Source organism: Oncorhynchus mykiss, chromosome 1, assembly GCF_013265735.2.
Source record: "Oncorhynchus mykiss isolate Arlee chromosome 1, USDA_OmykA_1.1, whole genome shotgun sequence".
NCBI classification, from domain to species: Eukaryota; Metazoa; Chordata; class Actinopteri; order Salmoniformes; family Salmonidae; genus Oncorhynchus; species Oncorhynchus mykiss.
The window spans coordinates 50,730,492-50,753,009 of NC_048565.1; the positions used below are offsets into that span (position 1 = coordinate 50,730,492).

At 41.5% G+C, this 22,518-nt stretch overlaps 1 protein-coding gene across 1 annotated transcript in view; it reads right to left on the bottom strand.

The window, feature by feature from the left end:
* LOC110524488 (alpha-1,3-mannosyl-glycoprotein 4-beta-N-acetylglucosaminyltransferase C) overlaps positions 1-21,681 on the bottom strand; it is a 33,537-nt gene extending 11,856 nt beyond the window's left edge. Inside the window, exon 1 of the mRNA XM_021604198.2 lies at positions 21,322-21,681. The gene's annotated coding sequence lies outside the window, so the exon portion shown is untranslated. The remainder of the gene's footprint in view (positions 1-21,321) is intronic.
* Positions 21,682-22,518: the final 837 nt, after the last annotated feature.

The window sequence follows — 22,518 nt, forward strand, 5'->3', positions numbered from 1 at the left end:
ATTTATAACTGTCACTTTAGTGAGTTTTCTCCAATTCGTAGCCTACATTTTGGGTAGATTTAAAGGACTATTTTTCAAACCCTACTGTAAACTTTTCTCACCTTCCAATATTTAAAACTTCTTATGGCGGGGGGGCAGTATGAGTAATAATGTGCCAGGAGTAAACTTCCTGCTACTCAGGCCCAGAAGCTAAGATATGCATATTATTAGTAGATTTGGATAGAAAACACTCTAAAACTGTTTGAATGATGTCTGTGAGTATAACAGAACTCATATGGCAGGCAAAAACCTGAGATAAAATCCAACCAGGAAGTGGGAAATCTGAGGTTGGTAGGCTTTCAAGTCTTTGCCTATTCAAGATACTGTGTAAATTTGGTCCGATTGCACTTCCTAAGGCATCCACTAGATGTCAACAGTCGTTAGAACCTTGTTTCAGGCTTCTACTGTGAAGGGGGAGTGAATAAGAGCTGTTTGACTAAGAGGTCTGGCAGAATGCCATGAGCTAAATCATGCGCGTGGCCGTGAGAGCGAGTTGCATTCCTTTTCATTTCTAAAGACAAAGGAATTGTCCGGTTGAAACATTATTAAAGATTTAATTTTAAAAACATCCTAAAGATTGATTCTATACATCGTTTGACATGTTGCTATGAACTGTAATATAACTTTTTTGACTTTTCGTCTGGACTAAGTGCCTGCGCCTTGTGAATTTGGATTTGTGAACTAAACGCGCAAACAAAAAGGAGGTATTTGGACATAAATGATGGACTTGATTGAACAAAACAAACATTTATTGTGGAACTGGGATTCCTGGGAGTGCATTCCGATGAAGATCATCAAAGGTAAGTGAATATTTATAATACTATTTCTGACTTCTTTTGACTCCACAACATGGCGGGTATGGCTTGTTTTGGTGCCTGAGCGCTGTACTCAGATTATTGCATGGTGTGCTTTTTCTGTAAAGCTTTTTTGAAATCTGACACAGCGGTTGAATTAAGGAGAAGTCTATCTTTAATTCCATGTATAACACTTGTATTTTCATCAACATTTATGATGAGTATTTCTGTAAATTGTTGTGGCTCTCTGCAAAATCACCGGATGTTTTGAAAGCAACACATTACTGAACATAACGCGCCAATGTAAACTGAGATGTTTAGATATGAATATGAACTTTATCGAACAAAACATACATGTATTGTGTAACATGAAGTCCTATGAGTGTCATCTGATGAAGATCATCAAAGGTTGGTAATTCATTTTATCTATTTTTCTGCTTTTTGTGACTCCTCTCTTTGGCTGGAAAAAAATGGCTGTGTTTTTCTGTGACTAGGTGCTGACCTAACATAATCGCATGGTATGCTTTCACCGTAAAGCCTTTTTGAAATCGGACACTGTGGTGGGATTAACAACAATTTATCTTTAAAATGGTGTATAATACTTGTATGTTTGAGGAATTTTAATTATGAGATTTCTGTTGTTTGAATTTGGCGCCCTGCACTTTCACTGGCTGTTGTCAAATCGATCCCGTTAACGGGATTTCAGCCGTAAGAAGTTAATGGTTTGAACAATTGAATATGGCAACTTTTAGAATGAATCAAACCGATTTTTTTTTAATTCAGCAATATATTTTGTGTGTAAGGCTCTCCAAACCTATTTCTTTATGATTCATAACTACTTTGCTAACCCTAAATGATCTACAAGATGAGAGTATTTTTACATCTACCTATTGGTACTGAAACAAAAATGAATATACAAATATTTAGATGGTTTTCTTTCATTGATCCCTAATATTCGGAACCTGTTCTCTCTATATATATTATATTGAGTCTGTTGGGAAAATTCTAATTAAGCTACACAGTATTTAAAGGGATGGCTTTAGATAAATGTTCTGAAAGCACCCTTAAGAAAGGCATACATTTCCTATTTCTGAATCGGGCCCCAAAAGCATAGATGGAAACAAAATGTGTTCTGATGACTGAAGAAGCATCTTCAATGCTCTTAAACAATAACTTCATAAATAATATTCGGAATCCTGTACAGTGTTGCGGGTAATACATTACAAAAGCTAAGGCTAAGTAGTCAGATCACTCTTATGAGTAACAGAGTAAATTAACTCGTTACTTTTCCAAATTGGGTAATAATATTACCCCTCGATCACACCTACAAATGTTATTGCGTTTTGGTACACCAGAAATACATTAATTTCCAATGGAACTCTTGCGTTTATATCAAATCAAATCAAATTTTATTTGTCACATACACATGGTTAGCAGATGTTAATGCGAGTGTAGCGAAATGCTTGTGCTTCTAGTTCCGACAATGCAGTAATAACAAGTAATCTAACTAACAATTCCAAAACTACTGTCTTGTATACAGTGTAAGGGGATAAAGAATATGTACATAAGGATATATGAATGAGTGATGGTACAGAGCAGCATAGGCAAGATACAGTAGATGGTATCGAGTACAGTATGTACAAATGAGATGAGTATGTAAACAAAGTGGCATAGTTTAAAGTGGCTAGTGATACATGTATTACATAAGGATACAGTCGATGATATAGAGTACAGTCTATACGTATGCATATGAGATGAATAATGTAGGGTAAGTAACATTATATAAGGTAGCATTGTTTAAAGTGGCTAGTGATATATTTACATAATTTCCCATCAATTCCCATTATTAAAGTGGCTGGAGTTGAGTCAGTGTCAGTGTGTTGGCAGCAGCCACTCAGTGTTAGTGGTGGCTGTTTAACAGCCTGATGGCCTTGAGATAGAAGCTGTTTTTCAGTCTCTCGGTCCCAGCTTTGATGCACCTGTACTGACCTCGCCTTCTGGATGATAGCGGGGTGAACAGGCAGTGGCTCGGGTGGTTGATGTCCTTGATGATCTTTATGGCCTTCCTGTGACATCGGGTGGTGTAGGTGTCCTGGAGGGCAGGTAGCTTGCCCCCGGTGATGCGTTGTGCAGACCTCACTACCCTCTGGAGAGCCTTACGGTTGAGGGCGGTGCAGTTGCCATACCAGGCGGTGATACAGCCCGCCAGGATGCTCTCGATTGTGCATCTGTAGAAGTTTGTGAGTGCTTTTGGTGACAAGCCGAATTTCTTCAGCCTCCTGAGGTTGAAGAGGCGCTGCTGCGCCTTCTTCACGATGCTGTCTGTGTGAGTGGACCAATTCAGTTTGTCTGTGATGTGTATTCCGAGGAACTTAAAACTTGCTACCCTCTCCACTACTGTTCCATCGATGTGGATAGGGGGGTGTTCCCTCTGCTGTTTCCTTGCAGCATTGCGTGGCAGAGGCAGTTGCAGTGTGTTCTGTGTGGTGCATTCTTGGATTTATGGAACACATGCATCAAATTGCATTCGTAGGCGGTTTGACAGAAATGGTAGCAGAAGGGGAATTTTGAGCTTTTGTTGCACACATATCCAGGTGATGCTGCGTACTATTTTGTGCAATGACACTGTACAGTATGTGTGTTCGAGGCATTACAGTTTTTGTCAATCAACGCGTGGGTTTCTTTCAGAATCATATCTCTACCGGGTGCGTGTTTCCATGATCTGATCTCAACTTGTTTCCTCATTAGCGGAGAAAGGCTAGAAATGTCATGACCGCTTCTGTCCATATAAAATGTATAGTGGGCACACCTCTGATATTTTCCATTGATCACTTCTGTGATAGTAAAGCCCATGGAGCGATTTTCTGTCTAGTGGCAAGTGTGCCCTCTATACATCTCTCGGGGTCCGTGTACGTGTAGTCTATCACCAGAACTGCCGGCTCGAGAGAAAGATTTTGAATGAAAAGATAGGAAATCTGTACATATGTCTGGCTTACAGTACATATGGCTAATTAAGCAGCCCATATGATTTTGCACTTGTAGACGAGCACAGAAGAGCACAGCTACAGATGGAAGGAGAGACTTGTTATCAAACCTTTTTCTTCTGCAGATTTTATATGGCGGTTGGCAACCAACTATAAGGTGCATTACCACCATCAACTGGACTTGAGTGTGGACGTGAGACAGGGAAGGTCTAAATCCTACCCATTATTTTTGTCTCCCTAAGGAAACAAAATACATTATTTAATCCTGAATATTGTTTTTTGCAGTTCTCTTGAGCTTGGCTCTTCAAAACCATCACTCATTAAATCTAATAACAATCTCTCACGTTCTCTCCCATATTGCCGGCACTGAAATAGAACGTGTTCCACAGTCTCAATATCCTCCTGACTGGTACAGTCAGTATCTGGATAACATGTGTGAAATGCTTGATAATGTATGGGATATCAACAGAGAGGTATATTTTCTGGGTGATTTAAATATTGACTGGCTTTCATCAAGCTGCCCACTCAAAAAAAGCTTCAAACTGTAACCAGTGCCTGCAACCAGCTTCAGATTATCCGTCAACCTACCAGGGTAGTTACAAACATCGCAGGAATTAAATCATCAACATGTATTGATCACATCTTTACTAATGCTGCATAAATTAGCTTGAAAGCAGTATCCAGATCCATTGTGTGACATGGTGAGGTTGGATCCAGGCGCAGAGAAGAGACCAGACAAGGAATCAGTGGTTAAGGATAAACGTTGTCTTTGACATTTAGTCTGGCAGTCTTTACCCCAGTCTAGAAGGTGTCCCATGGACCAGGAGAATTGTGAGTTATGTAGTGCTAGCCAGGGGTACCCTAGGATAAGGGAGTTCTCCACGGGAGCAGTGATCAAAAGAAAACTAATAGTCTGCGTGGTTCAGCCCAACCTGCAGTAGAATGGGCTTGGTCTGATATTCCACCCGACCGAAGCCAATGGGCCATCCATTGAGGCCTTGAATCTGCAGAGGAATGGGACATTTCACGCAGTGATCTGAAAGTCCTGATCAATTAAATGTTCTGCTGCCCCGGAGTCCACCGAAGGCTTGAATCTTGTGCTGACGTTTGTCCCAGTGGAGGGTTGCAGGTAGTGACAGACGGTGACTGGGTTGCCGGGAGGTAACTGCACAGCTCGTCAGGGTCTCCCCTTGTCCTGCCTTCGCTCATGCGCCTGTCATGCTCCTGTGGGCTCAGATGTGTGCATCCCATCTGCTTGGGCTTCGGGGGGCTTTAGGTGCTCAGGCAACAGGGAGACTGGGGTGGTGTCAAAAAGGCCATGTCTCACGCATTCTCCGCGGCGATTGTCAATCCTGATTGCCAGCGTTATCAAGGACTCAAGGTCCTCTCCCAGTTCCTGAGAGGCTAGTTCATCCTTGATGGAGTTAGACAAACCCTGGTGGAAAGCGGTGACCAGGGCCTGCATATTTCACCCACTCTCGACGGCAAGGGTGCGGAACTCAATGGCGAAGTCAGCCACTGGTCCGTTTCCTTGGCTGGTGTTGAACAGTCGGTTGGCCGCTTCTCGTCCGCCAACTGGGGGGTTGAAGACTCGTCGCAGCTCGGCAGGGAAGGCTAATATGGAGCTGCAGGATGGTGGCTGTTGTCAGAACCCTTGATTGTAAAATGTCATGGTCAAAATATACTGATACAACAGTAGCAAAGATGGGGAGAAGTCTGTCCATAATAAAGGGCTAGTCTACCTTCTTAACAACACTATCAAAAAGGCAGGTCCTGCAGGCAGGTCCTAGTTTTGTCGCCCCTGGACTACTGTTCAGTCATGTGGAGAAGTGTCACAAAAAGGGACTTAGGAAAATTGCAATTGGCTCAGAACAGGGCAGCACGGCTGGCCCTTGGATGTACGCAGAGAGCTAACGTTAATAATTTGCATGTCAATCTCTCCTGGCTCAAAGTGGAGGAGAGATTGACTTAATCACTACTTGTGAAGACTCATTTACATAAAGAACTGCCCTAAATGAACATTTATGGTCACAAACCTTCTCTTTAAAGCTGCAAGAAATGTCCCAAATTTCTGTCCGCCAACATGGAGAAATCATGGAAGACAAAGAAAAAAAAAACATTTCGGACGCAGAAATATAACTTTTGCAAAACAAGCCCTACTTTTTGGAGCCCTCAGCAATGGCTTGACAAATAAGATAAATAAATATTGCTTGGGAGCAGGTTAGAGCTGTGGTAAATTCTGCCTCATCTGCAGAACAGCCTGCTATGCGCAATGGCAGCATAATTGGAGAGACCTCTCTCCCAGACCCTGAAGGAATAACAGACACACCAACTGATGGTAAGTCAAGCTTTATTTTCGCAACCATATTCAGACATGGGGGTGTGTGTGTGTGCGTGTGTGTGTGACAAAATGAATATAACAAAACATGAAATCTTCACAGATGTCGGTGATTTGCCTGACCCCTCAGCCATCCCCAGGCCTACCAGAAGGGTGTCCCTCTTTGGCGAAGCGCTTCAGCTGCGCCACATGTTTTGACTGACGCAGTCCTGAAACAACAAGAAGAGATCAACACATCAATTCTTGGACTCAAACAGCAGCTGGGGGATGTATGCAATGGTCTGAGAGAGAGAAATCAATCATTGAAAGAACTTGTTGATTGTGTCAACATGTGAGACAATAAATTCTGGTGCAATGTAAATGTGTTTTCCTTGTCGATTTGATTGCAATATTTGGAAAAACAGATACCTAAAACAGTAGTATGAAATTGACTCTTGTCCTCAGTGCCAGAGCCATAGGTGGTGGGAAACACACCCTGTCAGACATGGGCTCATCGGGTCTGGGTGGATCATTCGGTGGAATGCCATTTTTGATTGCAATGTTGTGGAGCACATTGCAAGCCTTGACAATGTAGCAAACCTAAAAAGGAATTTGCACATTGTGTTACATTCACGTAACGGAATTTGAAGTAATGTAATTTCAGAGGCAAACCTTGCTAGGCTGATATTGCAGTGTGCCTCCTGTCCCAGACAAGCACAGCCAACGCCCTTTCAGCAGGCCTATGGTGCGCTCCAATGGGGATCTTGTGCTTGCGTGGGCTTGGTTGTACCAAGTGGAGGGTTTTGTGAGTGGAGTCATCAGCCATGTTTTTAATGGGTAGCCCCGGTCTCCTGCAGTTATGAACACAATTCAGATATTGTTTCCCAGTAGAGGTCTAACATGGCAAATAAAACCTTGCAAATAAAACAAGTCACTTACCAATAAGCCATCCATCCTCAACAGCTCCTTCCTGGAGGTTAAGGCCGACTGAACGGTTCTGCTCAATGAATGAATCGTGTGTCCCACCTGGCCGTTTGGCAGCTACATTCAACAAAGCCAAATGTGAATCACAGATGACCTGCACATTGCCAGAATGGAAACCCTTTCTGTTGAATCTGTTGAATTTGTTCAATGATGGTGTTTTTATTGTGATGTGGGTGCAGTCACTTGCTCCTGCGACATTGTGAAATCCAGCTATGGTATGGAAATCTCTTTTCACTCTGGCCTGTTGCACAGCAGTGTACGGACACTGTATGTATTGTGGGGGTCAATGAAATAATGCCATGAAGGACTGCAGGTAATATTCGGCTCATGGTTGGTTGTGAAATGCCAGACCGATCCGCAATCTCGCATGGAATGTTCCAGTGGCCAAAAATCCCAGGGTGGAAATGACTTGGGTATGCACTGGGATGGCATTGCTGCATTTCGTCTCCCTTACTCATACTGGAGAGAGTTAGTTGCAGAGATACAATAAAATATGCCTTGGAAAATGAAATATACTAATAAGCCCAGCGTCGCTCTCAGCAAAAGAAATCTGCACGCTCATTGAAAACACGCTCCCTGCAAGATGCAGCAAGTGCCAGAATGCTCCAGCAATGCAAGATTTGCCATTTTGGACAAGTCACAATGCCTCAGTGCTGCCTTTTAATATTATTCAACTGGTTTAACTAAATTGCCTCCAAACTTACATTCCGCTCTCTTTCAGATTGACTTTATTATTCAATTAGGCTTAAATGGTTTCACGTTTATAAATTCAATAGCACCCTGAGAACTTTAAGTAGCTTAAGTGTCTATAAAAGAAATACAGGAATAGACTGTGAATGTATTATCTTTTTTCTTTCATGGTTTATGATTTTGTCTAGTATGTCAATCCTTTCTCCATTTGGTGGATGGTATTTCACTAGCAGTTTGACTTTTCTACAGGTGCTGTGCGTACGCAGGGTCAGAGGTGTGCTAAATTTACACACATTCTCAAGTATCAGTACAAATGAATAAATCCCACACTTTGCTTAGAAATGATCGCACGTATGGTTTACGAACATTTCTGTTCATACGCAACATTGAGAAATGAGGGCCCTGAATTATATATGCCACACAGCACTTTAACTGGATCCTGTCTCCACATTCCCCATATTCATCTTCTCACCCACATCACGCTGCCACATGCGCAAACCTGACAGTTATAGCCACGCAATGGTTTCGGAAACATAAATTCGCACATAGTAACTCATATACCCAATCCTAACTTTTTCTGGCAGTACCAGATCCTCAAAGTTTAGTAGCACTGACAGGCTATCCACCTTCTTACCATCTCGTGTCATCTGGAGGCGCTTTGCCTCAATGAGAATGCCTCCCTTCAAGTGGTCCTTCATTTACTTCACGTTGAGAAGTAATACTCCCGTAATAAATCCCTTTACCCAATTCCATCCGGTTTGATCTGGCATGCTACTATCAACCACACGTTTACATACCTGCTTGAGTTTGAGAGCCTATTCATGTTGTTTAGCATCGATACGCAACACTACCAAACTTCCATCACAAAGACTTTAGCAGACACAACCTTTTGATGAAAGTAACGCAAAGTGATCTCACTAGTAATATAACACATTTCTTTTGTTCAATGCAATGAGTAGTATGTAATATATTACTTTTCCAAGTAACTCATCCCAACACTGATCTTCTAACTCATGACATATGGCTAGTGGCTTGTGTGGATATTTTTGTATATGGTGGTTAGACTACCTGTGTTGCTGCTGGCCTGACATACGTGCACCTCCCAACTGAAGAACTAATGGAGTTCGGTTGAGGATGGAGCCCCTCCTCACTCTTTCTGCCTCTCTCTGCCATGTGCAGGCTATCAGCCAATCAGACTGAATATTGATGATGATGTAAATGATGCAAGTCTTGTCAAGTGTTAATAAAATGTTATGCTGCTGTGGCAGTACTGTTGATACAGTGAGCTCCAAAAGTATTGGGGACAGGGACACATTTCTTGTTGTTTTGGCTCTATACTCAAGCACTTTGGATTTGAAATGATACAATGACTACGAGGTTAAAGTGCAGACTGTCAGCATTAATTTGACTGTGTTTTCATCCATATTCATAGCACCCAATGATTACATCAAGCGTGTGACTCTACAACCTTGTTGGGTACATTTATTCTGTGCCCAATAGAAATTAATGGTGAACAATGTATTGTGTCATTTTGAAGTCACTTTTATTGTAAATAAGAATAGAATATGTTTCTAAACAATTCTACATTGATGTGGATGCTAACATGATTACGGATATAACTGAATGAATCGTGAATAATGATGAGTGAGAAAGTTACAGACGCACAAATATCATACCCCCAAGACAACCTTTCACCATTACAAAAAATGTTTCACTCATCATTATTCACGATTCATTCAGGATTATCTGTAATCATTATAGCATCCACATTAACGTATACTGTAAGTGTTTAGAAAAGTATTATATTCTGCATGACCAAAGATTTTATATAATGGACTTTGGCCAAAACAAAGAGGGAAATGTGGACTAAATTAGATATAAACTGGTTAATGACTTGGCAGAGACTCTTTATCCACATTATCTTTTAAACTCAGCAAAAAAGAAACATCCTCTCTCTGTCAACTGCGTTTATTTTCAGCAAATATTTGTGTGAACATAACAAGATTCAACAACTGAGACATAAACTGAACAAGTTCCACAGACATGTGACTAACAGAAATTGAATATTGTGTCCCTGAACAAAGGGTGGGTTGAAATCAAAAGTAACAGTCAGTATCTGGTGTGGCCACCAGCTGCATTAAGTACTGCAGTGCATCTCCTCATGGACTGCACCAGATTTTCCAGTTCTTGCTGTGAGATGTTACCCCACTCTTCCACCAAGGCACCTGCAAGTTCCTTGACATTTCTCGGGGGAATGGCCCTAGCCCTCACCCTCCGATCCAACAGGTCCCAGACGTGCTCAATGGGATTGAGATCCGGGCTCTTCACTGGCCATGGTAGAACACTGACATTCCTGTCTTGCAGGAGATCACGCACAGAATGGGCAGTATGGCTGGTGGCATTATCATGCTGGAGGGTCATGTCAGGATGAGCCTGCAGGAAGGGTACCACATGAGGGAGGAGGATGTCTTCCCTGTAACGCACAACGCTGAGATTGCCTGCAATGACATCAAGCTCAGTCTGATGATGCTGTGACACACCGCCATGACGGACTCTCCACCTCAAAATCGATCCCGCTCCAGAGTACAGGCTTTGTTGTAACGCTCATTCCTTCGATGAGAAACGCGAATCCGACTATCACCCCTGGTGAGACAAAACCCGACTCGTCAGTGAAGAGCACTTTTTGCCAGTTCTGTCTGGTCCAGCGACTGTGGCTTTGTGCCCGTTGTTGCCCGTGATGTCTGGTGAGGACCTGCCTTACAACAGGCCTACAAGCCCTCAGTTCAGTCTCTCTCAACCTACTGCGGACAGTCTGAGCACTGTTGGAGAGATTGTGCATTCCTGGTGTAACTCGGGCAGTTGCTGTTGCCATCCTGTACCTGTCCCACAGGTGTGATGTTCGGATGTACCGATCCTGTGCAGGTGTTGTTACACGTGGTCTGCCACTGCGAGGATGATCAGCTGTCCGTCCTGTCACCTTGTAGTGCTGTCTTAGGCATCTCACAGTACGGACATTGCAATTTAATGCCCTGGCAACATCTACAGTCCTCATGCCTCCTTGCAGCATGCCTAAGGCATGTTCATGCAGATGAGCAGGGACCCTGGGCATGTTTCTTTTGGTATTTTTCAGAGTCAGTAGAAAGGCCTCTTTAGTGTCCTAAGTTTTCATAACTGTGACCTTAATTGCCTACGTCTGTAAGCTGTTAGTGTTGCCTACTGTCTGTACGCTGTTAGTGTCTTAATAACGACCGTTCCACAGGTGCATGTTCATTACTTGTTTCTGTTTCATTGAACAGGCATGGTGTTCATTGTAGTGTTTAAACCCTTCACAACGAAGGTCTGTGAAGTTAATTTGATTTTTACGAATTATCTTTGAAAGACAGGGTCCTGAAAAAGGGACGTTTCTTTTTTTGCTGAGTTTACATACACATCTGGTACATACAGTAGAACATTTCGAACACACACGTCTTACGGTAATAGGCCTATACTTTAGGCTGAAAACACAGTAGGTGCTCAGCCTAATTCTTGAGTTGTTGTTAGTTTCCACAAAGTGATAGGCTACTTCAGATTCCTTGAACAAATTACAGTCTCTGCCACCCATTAGTGAACAGGATTGGCTTGTAACTCTGGATGTCTCTTCTCTACATTTCTATACCTCACAAAGGAATCCTTTTAAAATCTTAATAGGATCTGTGTGTCTTCAAAGCTTACTGAGTGAAACACATGATTGATCAGAGGAGATTGTATTGAAATAAGAGGATTGAAAAATACATCAAGAAGCTCTTACTTTGACAGCTTAACCTTTGTGCCAATATGTTTAACCGGCTAGCCACTCTTTCACAGATGAAAAAGGCATAGATCTGAAAATTGAAATAAAACTAACATTCACGTTAGCCTAAAAGCCACAGATACAATATTGTCTGGGATCTATGTACAATGAGTGTACAAAACATTAGGAACACCTTCCTAATGTTGAGTTGCACCCCCTTTGGCCCTAAGAACAGCCTCAGTTCGACTGGCCATGGACTCTACAAGGTGTCGAAAGCGTCCCACAGGGATGCTGGCCCATGTTGATTCCAATGCTTCCAACAGTTGTGTCAAGTTGGCTGGATGTTCTTTGGTTGGTGGACCATTCTTTATACACACAGGAGAATTTTGAACATGACAAACCCAGCAGCGTTGCAGTTCTTGACACATTCCAACCGGTGCGCCTTGCAGGTACTACCATACCCCATTCAAAGGCACTTAAATCTTTTGTCTTGCCAATTAAACCTTCTGAATGGTAAGCATACACAATCCATGTCTTAAATGTCTCAATGCTTAAAAATCATTCTTTAACCTGTCTCAATCTCTTCATCTACACTGATAACAGCTTCTTGTCACACCTGCTTCCTCTCCCCCTCTCTAGTGCTCGAGAGCAACAGGCTGCCCTTCATTACGCACACCTGTCACCATCATTACACGCATCCGCGCTCATTGGACTCACCTGGACCCCTCTATAACTGTCAGTTTCTCAGTTTTGTTTCCCGTGTCAGCATTATTGTCATGATGTTGTTTGGTTCCCTCTGTCCAGACGCTGTTCTTGTTTTGTTTGATGTTCAATCCCTGTACTTGCTTCTCGTCTCCAGCATCGGCCCTTACACTTCTACCCCCAAACTATAAGAATGCTGAACAATTGATCAACCCCCCCCCCCCCCCCCCCATTGTTTTTACACTGCTGCTACTCGCTTTCCCTGTGTGTGAACCCGTGAATCTATCACAGCTCAACCGATCTGAGTTTTTTTCCATTCCATGGCCATGTGATGACCATTACTCCCATGAAGCCCCCTCATGGTCCTGTCAGTCAATGTATCTACAGTGACAGACACTGATTCTGTCTTCTCCCCAATTGAAATAGATATGTCGTTGTCTGCATATTTTTTGCAGAACGCAGACGTTCTAGAACACTTTTCAGCCCTCTGTATTAAACTACTTTCTCTGTTACAATGCCGCCTGCTCCATGTTATCTGACAGAATGCACAACAAACACTGACTTGCCCAGTACTGACTTGCATTGTTCACGAGTCTCTCATCTAGAGTCCAAGTCAAGTCTCAAGTCAATTAATCACGAGTCTAAGTCAAGTCGCAAGTCATTTTCTTTGCGACTTCAGTGCGACTCGAGTCCGACTCTCAGACTCGAGTTTCCATCTCTGGTTTACATATTACAGCATATCAAATATATATGAATATGTTTTCTTTAAAATCACTTGCACTTCTAGAGGCCTTAAAACCTCTTAAGAGCTCCCCCCCTACTTTGTGCAATTTATCCGCCTGAAGACATACCCAAATCTAACAGCCTGTAGCTCAGGCACAGAACCAAGGATATGCATATTCTTGGTACCATTTGAAAGAAACTCTGAAGTTTGTGGAAATGTGAATTGAATCTAGGAGAATATAACACAATAGATCTGGTTTAGATAAAACAATGAAAAAAAACATGTTTTTTATTTTTATTTTTGTATCATCTTTAAAATGAACAAGATAAAACAAACATTCAGATAGGATGATGGGGACAATTTCAGTGAAAATATAAGAGGGCAACAGTACTTGTGCAAAGTTTCAGAATGATAACTTCCAAAATGAGTGTGCTACATGACATTTATCATAAAGTCACCCAGGTGTCCCACACAAGTAGCCCAAATGTACCCAAGTGGCCAAATTGGTGAAGGTATACATTTTGAAACAAATAACTTTAAACAAAATACCAAAATGGTATTCTAACACACCCCCCCCCAAAAAAAAAAACAATTGAGAAAAAAAAGAAAAAAAATGGGAAAAAAAAAATTATTGATTAAAAAGTATATGAAAAAAAAAAATATATATATATATATATATATATATATATATATATATATATATATATATATATATATATATATATATATATATATATATATACATTTACAAAATAACATGGGTAACTATTTACACACTTTCAATATTTGGAAGACCCTCAGTCCTCTATCAAATCAAATCAATTTATATAGCCCCAGCCTAAAACCCCAAACAGCAAGCAATGCAGGTGTAGAAGCACGGTGGCTAGGAAAAACTCCCTAGAAAGGCAAAAACCTAGGAAGAAACCTAGAGAGGAACCAGGCTATGAGGGGTGGCCAGTCCTCTTCTGGCTGTGCCGGGTGGAGTTCACAGTGGTTGTATAGGGTGCAACAGGACAGCACCTCAAGAGTAAAAATGAATCGTTTAGGGTTCCATAGCCGCAGGCAGAACATTTGAAACTGGAACAGCGGCAAGGCCAGGTGGACTGGGGACAGCAAGGAGTCATCATGCCAGGTAGTCCTGACGCATGGTCCTAGGGCTCAGGTCCTCCGAGAGAGAGAAAGAGAGAATTAGAGAGAGCATACTTAAATTCACACAGGACACCAGATAAGACTCCCATTCGGAGTCAGTGTCACTGTGAAAGAAAATGTTCAGTTAGAATAGTTTCACATATGAGCCCTGTATCAACAGGTATAATAAACAGATATATATAGAGAGAGAGTACAGGGAACATAAGGTTGAATACATTATTATGACCTGCTAGATCTACTGTCTCTTTTATATTATGACATTTCAGCTAGATCTACTGTCTCTATTATATTATGACAGACCAGCTAGATCTACTGTCTTTCTTATATTACCACAGACCAGCTGTATCTACTGTCTCCATTTCACTTTGGCCATTGTTGTGTGGGCCTGCCCTCCCCTCAACAGCCTCAAATAGGCTATTTCATGTGGGTTGGGGTGGGGCAGCAGACACACGCATCTCACATTTCATGACATTACGTGTTTATATATTGCTTCTAAAATTTACAAAAAATCACAAATAATGTTTTATATTATTAATTTAGAACAAGGGCATTAGCATGATAAGAACTTACCAGTTCAAAAGACGTCCTCTCCCGTTCAAAAAATATTCCTCCACAATCGCAAAACGAATCATCCTACAACAATCTCTGTCTCACCTTCCCAATCAATTTATTCTAAAATTGTGTGTACATCTGTATATCTAGACTTAGATTTAGCTTTCCCTGACTTAGTCGCCATAATGATTGATATATAAACAGCTGAATCTGCGCATTTACCAAACAATGCAATGCGTAATATGTGTTTCTCCTTCCGGTATGAAACTTCAATAGCGAATTACTCACTTTACGCTGGAGTTTACTACATGGGTTGGGCTTGCAATATATAAACATGGCCTATTGCCGTTTAGCTCAGCTCATTGGCTATCTACCAGGCTAGATTTCAAAACGATCAGTGGTCATTGGGTTAAAATACAGTCAATCAACGAAACAGCGGGCAAATCATTGGTGCACAATGATGTCATGACTTGTTGTCTTCAAATCGGTTTCTTTCAGTCAATACGTCCCGCGAAATGGCCCATCTGGTCTGATTGTGTTACAAACAAACCAGTTGATTGCAGTGAAACCAAACATGACAGGAAAAGTCACGTTCTGTGTGGGTTATTTACCTGGAATGTGTCATCGAAAATGGAATGAGACGAAATTCACGACACAAGTGGTTCACAGATTCTAGGCTTTCGATACATGTGAGACACTTGTATTTTCATGAATGTTTAATATGACTATTTATGTAGCGATCACCGTATGTTGTGGAATTTCAGCCCGCTAGCGGGTTCCGTGCACAGAGATTAACAAAGGCTTCCAAACCTGCAGTGACTACATGGTAAAACAGACCAAGGGTTGCTGCCCCTCCAATATGTCCCCTATACACATGTAACTGTTGGGACACTACTACCAAGTCTGGCTGCACAACCGATTGGCAAATGTACTGCAAATTGAGAAATCATGTGACTAACCTGAATAAAAAGAAGAAGAAACTACACTATGAAACAGAGATAAATTACATAAAGAATGATAGTAAAAAGCTTTGGAGCTCCATCATTCTGTCACAGGTGACAGAGGTGTCACTACAGACATTTGTTTCACCTGTCTCTGTTCTTGTCTCCACCCCCCTCCAGGTGTTGCCAATCTTCCCCATTATCCCCAGTGTATTTATACCTGTGTTCTTTGTTTGTCTGTTGCCAGTTTGTTTTGTTTTGTAAAACCTACCAGCGGTTTTCCCCTTGCGCCTGTCTGTTCTAGTTCCTGTTTTGCCTGCGCCTGCCTGCGCTGAGCCTGCCTGCCGTTCTATACCTTGCCCCACCACATTGGATTATTGACCACTGCCTGCTCTGACCCTAAGACTGCCTGCCGTTCTGGACCTTTGCACCCTATCTGGATTACTGACCTCTGCCTGCCCTTGACCTGTCATTTTTCCTGCCCCTGTATTAGTAATACACTTTTGTTACTTCGACACTGTCTGCATCTGGGTCTTACCTGAAACGTGATACATTCATTGAATCAGATGGCTCATTCATCACAAAACCCACTGATATTGCCAACTAATTTAATGTTTTTTTCATTGGCAAGATGTGCAAACTTAGGCCTGACATACCAACAACAAACGTTGACAGTACACATTCAAGTATATCTAACCAAAATATGAAAGACAAGCATTATCTTGGGCTCCCGGGTGGCTCAGCGGTTTAAAGCGCCGCATCTCAGTGCTTGAGGTGTCACTACAGACCCTGGTTTGATTCCAGGCTGTCTCAAAACTGGCCGTGATTGGGAGTCCCATAGAGTGGCACACAATTGGCCCAGTGTCGTCCGGGTTAGATACAAGGGATGCATGTCGAGATACAATGCCATTTTACAATAAACAAATTGACAACAGACTTTTAGCACACAGGGAAGGACATTCAACAAGCACAGCACTTACACAAATTACTGATGATTGGCTGAGAGAAATTGATGATAAAAATATTGTGGTGGCTGTTTTGTTAGACTTCAGTGCAGTTTTTTACATTAGCAATCAAAGTCTGCTGCTGGAAAAAAAACATGTGTTATGGCTTTACACCCCCTGCTATATTGTGGATAACAAGTTACCTGTCTAACAGAACACAGATGGTGTTCTTTAATGGAAGCCTATCCAACATAATCCAGGTAGAATCAGGAATTCCCCAGGGCAGCTATCTAGGCCCCTTACTTTTTTCAATCTTTACTAACGACATGCTTTGAGTAAAGCCAGTGTGTCTATGTACACAGATGACTCAACATTATACACATCAGCTTCTACAGCAACTGAAATAACTGCAAAACTTAACCTTTCTGATCTCCCCATCCCGGATCCGGGTTCGTGAATACAGACTCAAGCTCATTACCATAACGCAACGTTAACTATTCATGAAAATCGCAAATGAAATGAAATAAATATGCCATCTCTCAAGCTTAGCCTTTTGTTAACAACACTGTCATCTCAGATTTTCAAAATATGCTTCTCAACCATTGCAAAACAAGCATTTGTGTAACAGTATTGATGGCTAACGTAGCATTTAGCATTAACATTCAGCTGGCAACATTTACACAAAAAAACAGAAAAGCATTCAAAAAAATCATTTACCTTTGAAGAACTTCAGATGTTTTCAATGAGGAGACTCTCAGATAGCAAATGTTCAGTTTTTCCTGAAAGATTATTTGTTTAGGACAAATCGCTCCGTTTTCTGCGTCACGTTTAGCTATGAAAAAACCCCTGTATCCAGGATTGTGTAAATCTATCAGCAAGCTCATTAGCATAACACAACGTTAACTATTTATGAAAATCGCAAATGAAATGAAATAAATATGCCATCTCTCAAGCTTAGCCTTTTGTAAACAACACTGTCATCTCAGATTTTCAAAATATGCTTCTCAACCATAGGAAAACAATCATTTGTGTAAAAGTAGCTAGCTAGAGTTAGCATTTCGCGTTAGCATTTAGCGTTAGCATTAGCGTTAGCATCCAGCACGCAACATTAACAAAAACATAAAAGCCTTCAAATAAAATCATTTACCTTTGAAGAACTTCTGATGTTTTCAATGAGGATACTCTCAGTTAGATAGCAGATGCTCAGTTTTTCCAAAAAGATTCCTTGTGTATTAGAAATAGCTCCGTTTTATACATCACATTTGGCTACCAAAAAAAATCCATAAATTCAGTCCTCAAAACGCAAACTTTTTTCCAAATTAACTCCATAATATCGACTGAAAACATGGCAAACGTTTTTTAGAATCAAGCCTCAAGGTGTTTTTCACATATCTCTTCATTGATACATCGTTCTTGGATACATGCTTTCTCTCCTGAATCCCAGGAGAAAATGACCGCACCTGAAGATTACGCACAAATTTAGACAAAGGACACCGGGCGGACCTCTGGAAAATGTAGTCTCTTATGGCCAATCTTCCAATGATATGCCTACAAATACGTCACAATGCTGCTAAGACCTTGGGCGAACGACAGAAAGTGTAGGCTCGTTCCTTGCGCAATCACAGCCATATAAGGAGAGAATGGAAAACAGAGCTTCAGAAATTCTGCTAATTCCTGGGTGATGCATCATCTTGGTTTCGCCTGTAGAATGAGTTCTGGGGCACTTACAGACAAAATCTTTGCAGATTCTGAAACTTCAGAGTGTTTTCTTTCCAAAACTGTCAAGAATATGCATAGTCGAGCATCTTTTCGTGACAAAATATCGCGCTTAAAACGGGAACGTTTTTTATCCAAAAATGAAATAGCGCCCCTAGAGCTCTAACTGGTTAACAAAGAGTTGCAGTTAGTTTCAGAATGGACCTAAATTTTTCTAAAACTAAAAGCATTGTATTTGGGACAAATCATTCACTAAACCCTAAACCTCAACTACATATTGTAATGAATAATGTTGGAGGGACAAAACTGCTTGGTGTAACCTTGGATTTTCAACTGTCATGGTCAAAACATACTGATACAATAGTAGCTAAGATGGGGAGAAGTGTGTCCATAATAATGTGCTGCTCTGCCTTCTTAGCTGTACTATCAACAAGGCAGGTCCTAAAGGACCTAGTTTTGCCGCACCTGGATTACTGTTCAGTCGTGTGGTCAGGTGCCATAAAGAGGGATTTAGACAAATTGCAATTGGCCCCTAACAGGGCAGCACATCTGGCGCTTAGATGTACACAGAGATCTAACATTAATAATGTCAATCGTTCCTGGCTCAAAGTGTAGGAGAGATTGAATTCATCACTACTTTTATTTCTGAGAGGTATTGACATGTTGAACTACTGGCACAAAGCTCGGACACCCATGCAACCCCACAAGACAAGAGGTCTCTTCACAGTCCAGAACAGACTATGGGAAGCACACAGTACTACATAGAGCTATGATTACATGGAACTCTATTTGACAACAAGTAACTCATGCAAGCAGTAAAATCTGATTTGAAAAACAGATAAAAATACACCTTATGGAATGGTGGGGACTGTGAAGCAACACAAACATAGGCACAGATACATGCATACAAACACACAATAACTATGCACACAGGTACATGTGGATTTTGTGTTGTAAATATGTGGTAGTAGTGGGCACACACTTAATATGTTGTGAAATCTGTTGTGAATGTATTGTAATGTTTTAAAAATAGTATAACTGTTCTTCCTGGACCCCAGGAAGAGTAGCTGCCTTGGCAGCAGCGAATGGGGATCCATAACAAATACAAAATACAAATACCACCTTAATGGAGAATGTTTTATGTACGAACTGGTCTATGGGGGGAACTAGTGCATAGCCAGCTGAATAGATTCCCTTTGGACAGTAAGATGACACGACTCAATATCGTCATCTGCCGGCCTTTGGGCTAAGTCAACACTGACTCCTTTTACTGTGCAACGGTATCCCAGATTTTAGGGCTAGATTCAATCAGTTCTGCCTTAACCCGCGATAACCAACAGTTGCATAGCAGTTTCATTGCTTTTATTTAGACGATGTCAGAGGTGTAACTGTGTTGGAGCTATCAAATCGGCAAACGCTCCTGGTGTTATACCTATACTGGAATGTGTATGGCTTAGTGACAACCACAGGAGCAGCTGCTCACCGATTTGACAGCTCTAATGCAGTTACAACCCCGACACAGCCAAAACCCCCAGCTGTGGAGATGTCGGCTACCGCCGGTTAACGCTTCATCTGATTGAATCTAGGCCTTAATAAGTGTGTAGTCTATGGTGAGACTAATAGACAGGGATCAATAAAAGAGATAAGCTCCATTTACACTCAGGGTAGCCGTTGATGACTATCCAGCAGTCTGGCCAAAATACATAAAAATAGCCCCAGGGACGTCCTTTACCGAAACAAATGGCACCCTATTCCATATTAAGTGCACTATATTTGACCGGGACTGGTGAAAAATAGCACACTATATAGGGAATAGGGTGTCATTTGAGTCGCACACCAAGACTGAAGAGCAGAGGTTTCACTGTCTGAAGGTAACTCCAATCTGCAATAAAAGTACTTTAACATTTTTAAGGGGTCCATTAATTATTGTCGAGCACCAGAGAGAGCCGTATATAAAGATGGCTCTGGCTGAGGTCCAAATGGCACCCTATTCCCTATATAGTGCACTACAGACACCAGTCATATGTAAGGCGCAATCCATTCTGAGGAACTCCCAGCATCCCTTGTTTGATGAATTTATGTTGTTTCCCCCAGGGCACAGCCACAGTACACACTCCCCAAGTTTAAAATGGCTCAAAACTCTCCTTCATGCCAGCTGCTATCAGCTTTCTCAATAAGCTGAAGGACTACTGTTAGTTGTGTACATATTGCTGTATTTATTGTTTTGGGGTATATTTATTTGTCTGTGTTCAATGTGTTTTTACTATGTGCTGCAAAATGAATTGCCCCATGGGTTAATAAAGACTCTACACTAGTCTACTCTACACTACACTACTCTGCTCTACTCTAGTCTACTTTACTTTTGACCAGGGCCGATACGTCCCCCGTCAAAAGTAGTGCACTATATAGGGAATAGGGTACGATTTGGGATGCAGACTCTGTCTAGCACTCGGGTTTGACAGGTGAAGTGGGTCATAAAGGGAACCAACATCAATAGCAACTGGTTTGGCAAGTTACAACATGATGTGCTTAGTGGAAGCCGCTCAAATCAGTTCCATCTGACAGGGAGAAGAGCCCATCTTCTAGGACACAACATATGATACCATTAGATGATGCTATTATAGGTCAAAGTCACAGCCAGACAAACACCCTGACTGACAGAGAGCAGACCAGTAGTACCCCATCTCATTATAAACTGTGAGGGAGAGCAAGTTATCCCCACATCACTGAGAGGAAGGGGATTTGAGTCACCAGGCAAAGCCATGATAAATCTTGGGATATACAGCCATTTTCAGGACAAAGGAGCTGCAAGTCTCAGTGAGAGAAGATTTGGTTTTTACAATGGAACAGTAGTTCAATATTTAATGCAGCCAACACATACTTGTGCATTAAACACTATACCTATGGGAGAATTTTACATTACAGCACAGAATAAAATGGTAATAACATGGTAATTGTATATAAGTGATAGTTACTCAAAAAGAAAGAAAGCCCATGAAGCGACAGGCACACTCACCTGCCTGCTGTCTGTGTGAATGTGAAGGAGTTCTGGCGATGCTCTGTGCTGCACGTTGCCACCAGTCTAAATTATCTCCGTGACTCACACAAGAGCAGATCATTAGCTCTGAAAAAAGTTCCGTAAACACTAATTATAATGGCAGTCGTCTGGTGAGGCTATCTCTGTCTGTCTCCATCTCGCTCTCTTTGATCTCAGTCTCTCTTTTCCAGCCCTCTTACTCTCTTCCCCTCTGCCTGCCTCACTCCCCCGCTCTGACTCTCCTCACCAAGGTGTCACTGTGTCTGCACATACACTGCTTCTCATTTGTTGTCAGTTTTTCCCTCTCCTGACTCTCCTCCCCTTTCCAGACGTTTGGTCTTAAAGTGACAACACATTGTAATGCATCCCTCAGCCTCAACTCGGTGGCTCGAGATACCCATCTGTCAGTTAGACTAAGAGATTTAAACCAATCCAAAAAATACGGCCTAAGAGCATACTAAGGTCATAAGAGGCAATCAGCAGTTGTTACATCCATTCATGGACTTAATGATTCATTAAATGGATGATGTGTACCCATTTATTCTTGAAGAATATAACCTGTAAATGCCTCACGAGCTTAGCTTAACTGTCGTATCCCATCAGAACCCAAGATATAAGCCTCGATACATGGTTAAAACTATAATTTTTATATCATAGATGGTCAGTCCTTGCATCCATAGCTCTGTCTATGAATTTCTCTAGGCCCATTCCTCAACTTTTTACCGAAACAGTGGCGGGGAAGATGCTTTGTTATTGTGACAACTGCTGATTGGCCCTTTAAGGCTGCAATCCTATTACCCGGGATGATATGACAACAGCCACTGAAAGTGCAGGGCGCCAAATTCAAAACAACAGAAATCTCATAATTAAAATTCCTTAAACATACATGTATCTTATATCGTTTTAAATGTATTATTGTTGTTAATCGCACCACAGTGTACGATTTCAAATAGGATTTACGGCGAAAGAACCACAAACGATTAAGTTAGGTCAGCACCTAGTGACAATAAAACACAGCCATTTTTCCAGCCAAAGAGAGGAGTCACAAAAACCACAAATAGAGATAAAATGAATCACTAACCTTTGATGATCTTCATCAGATGACACTCATAGGACTTCATGTTACACAATACATTTATGTTTTGTTTGATAAAGTTCATATTTATATAAAAAAAT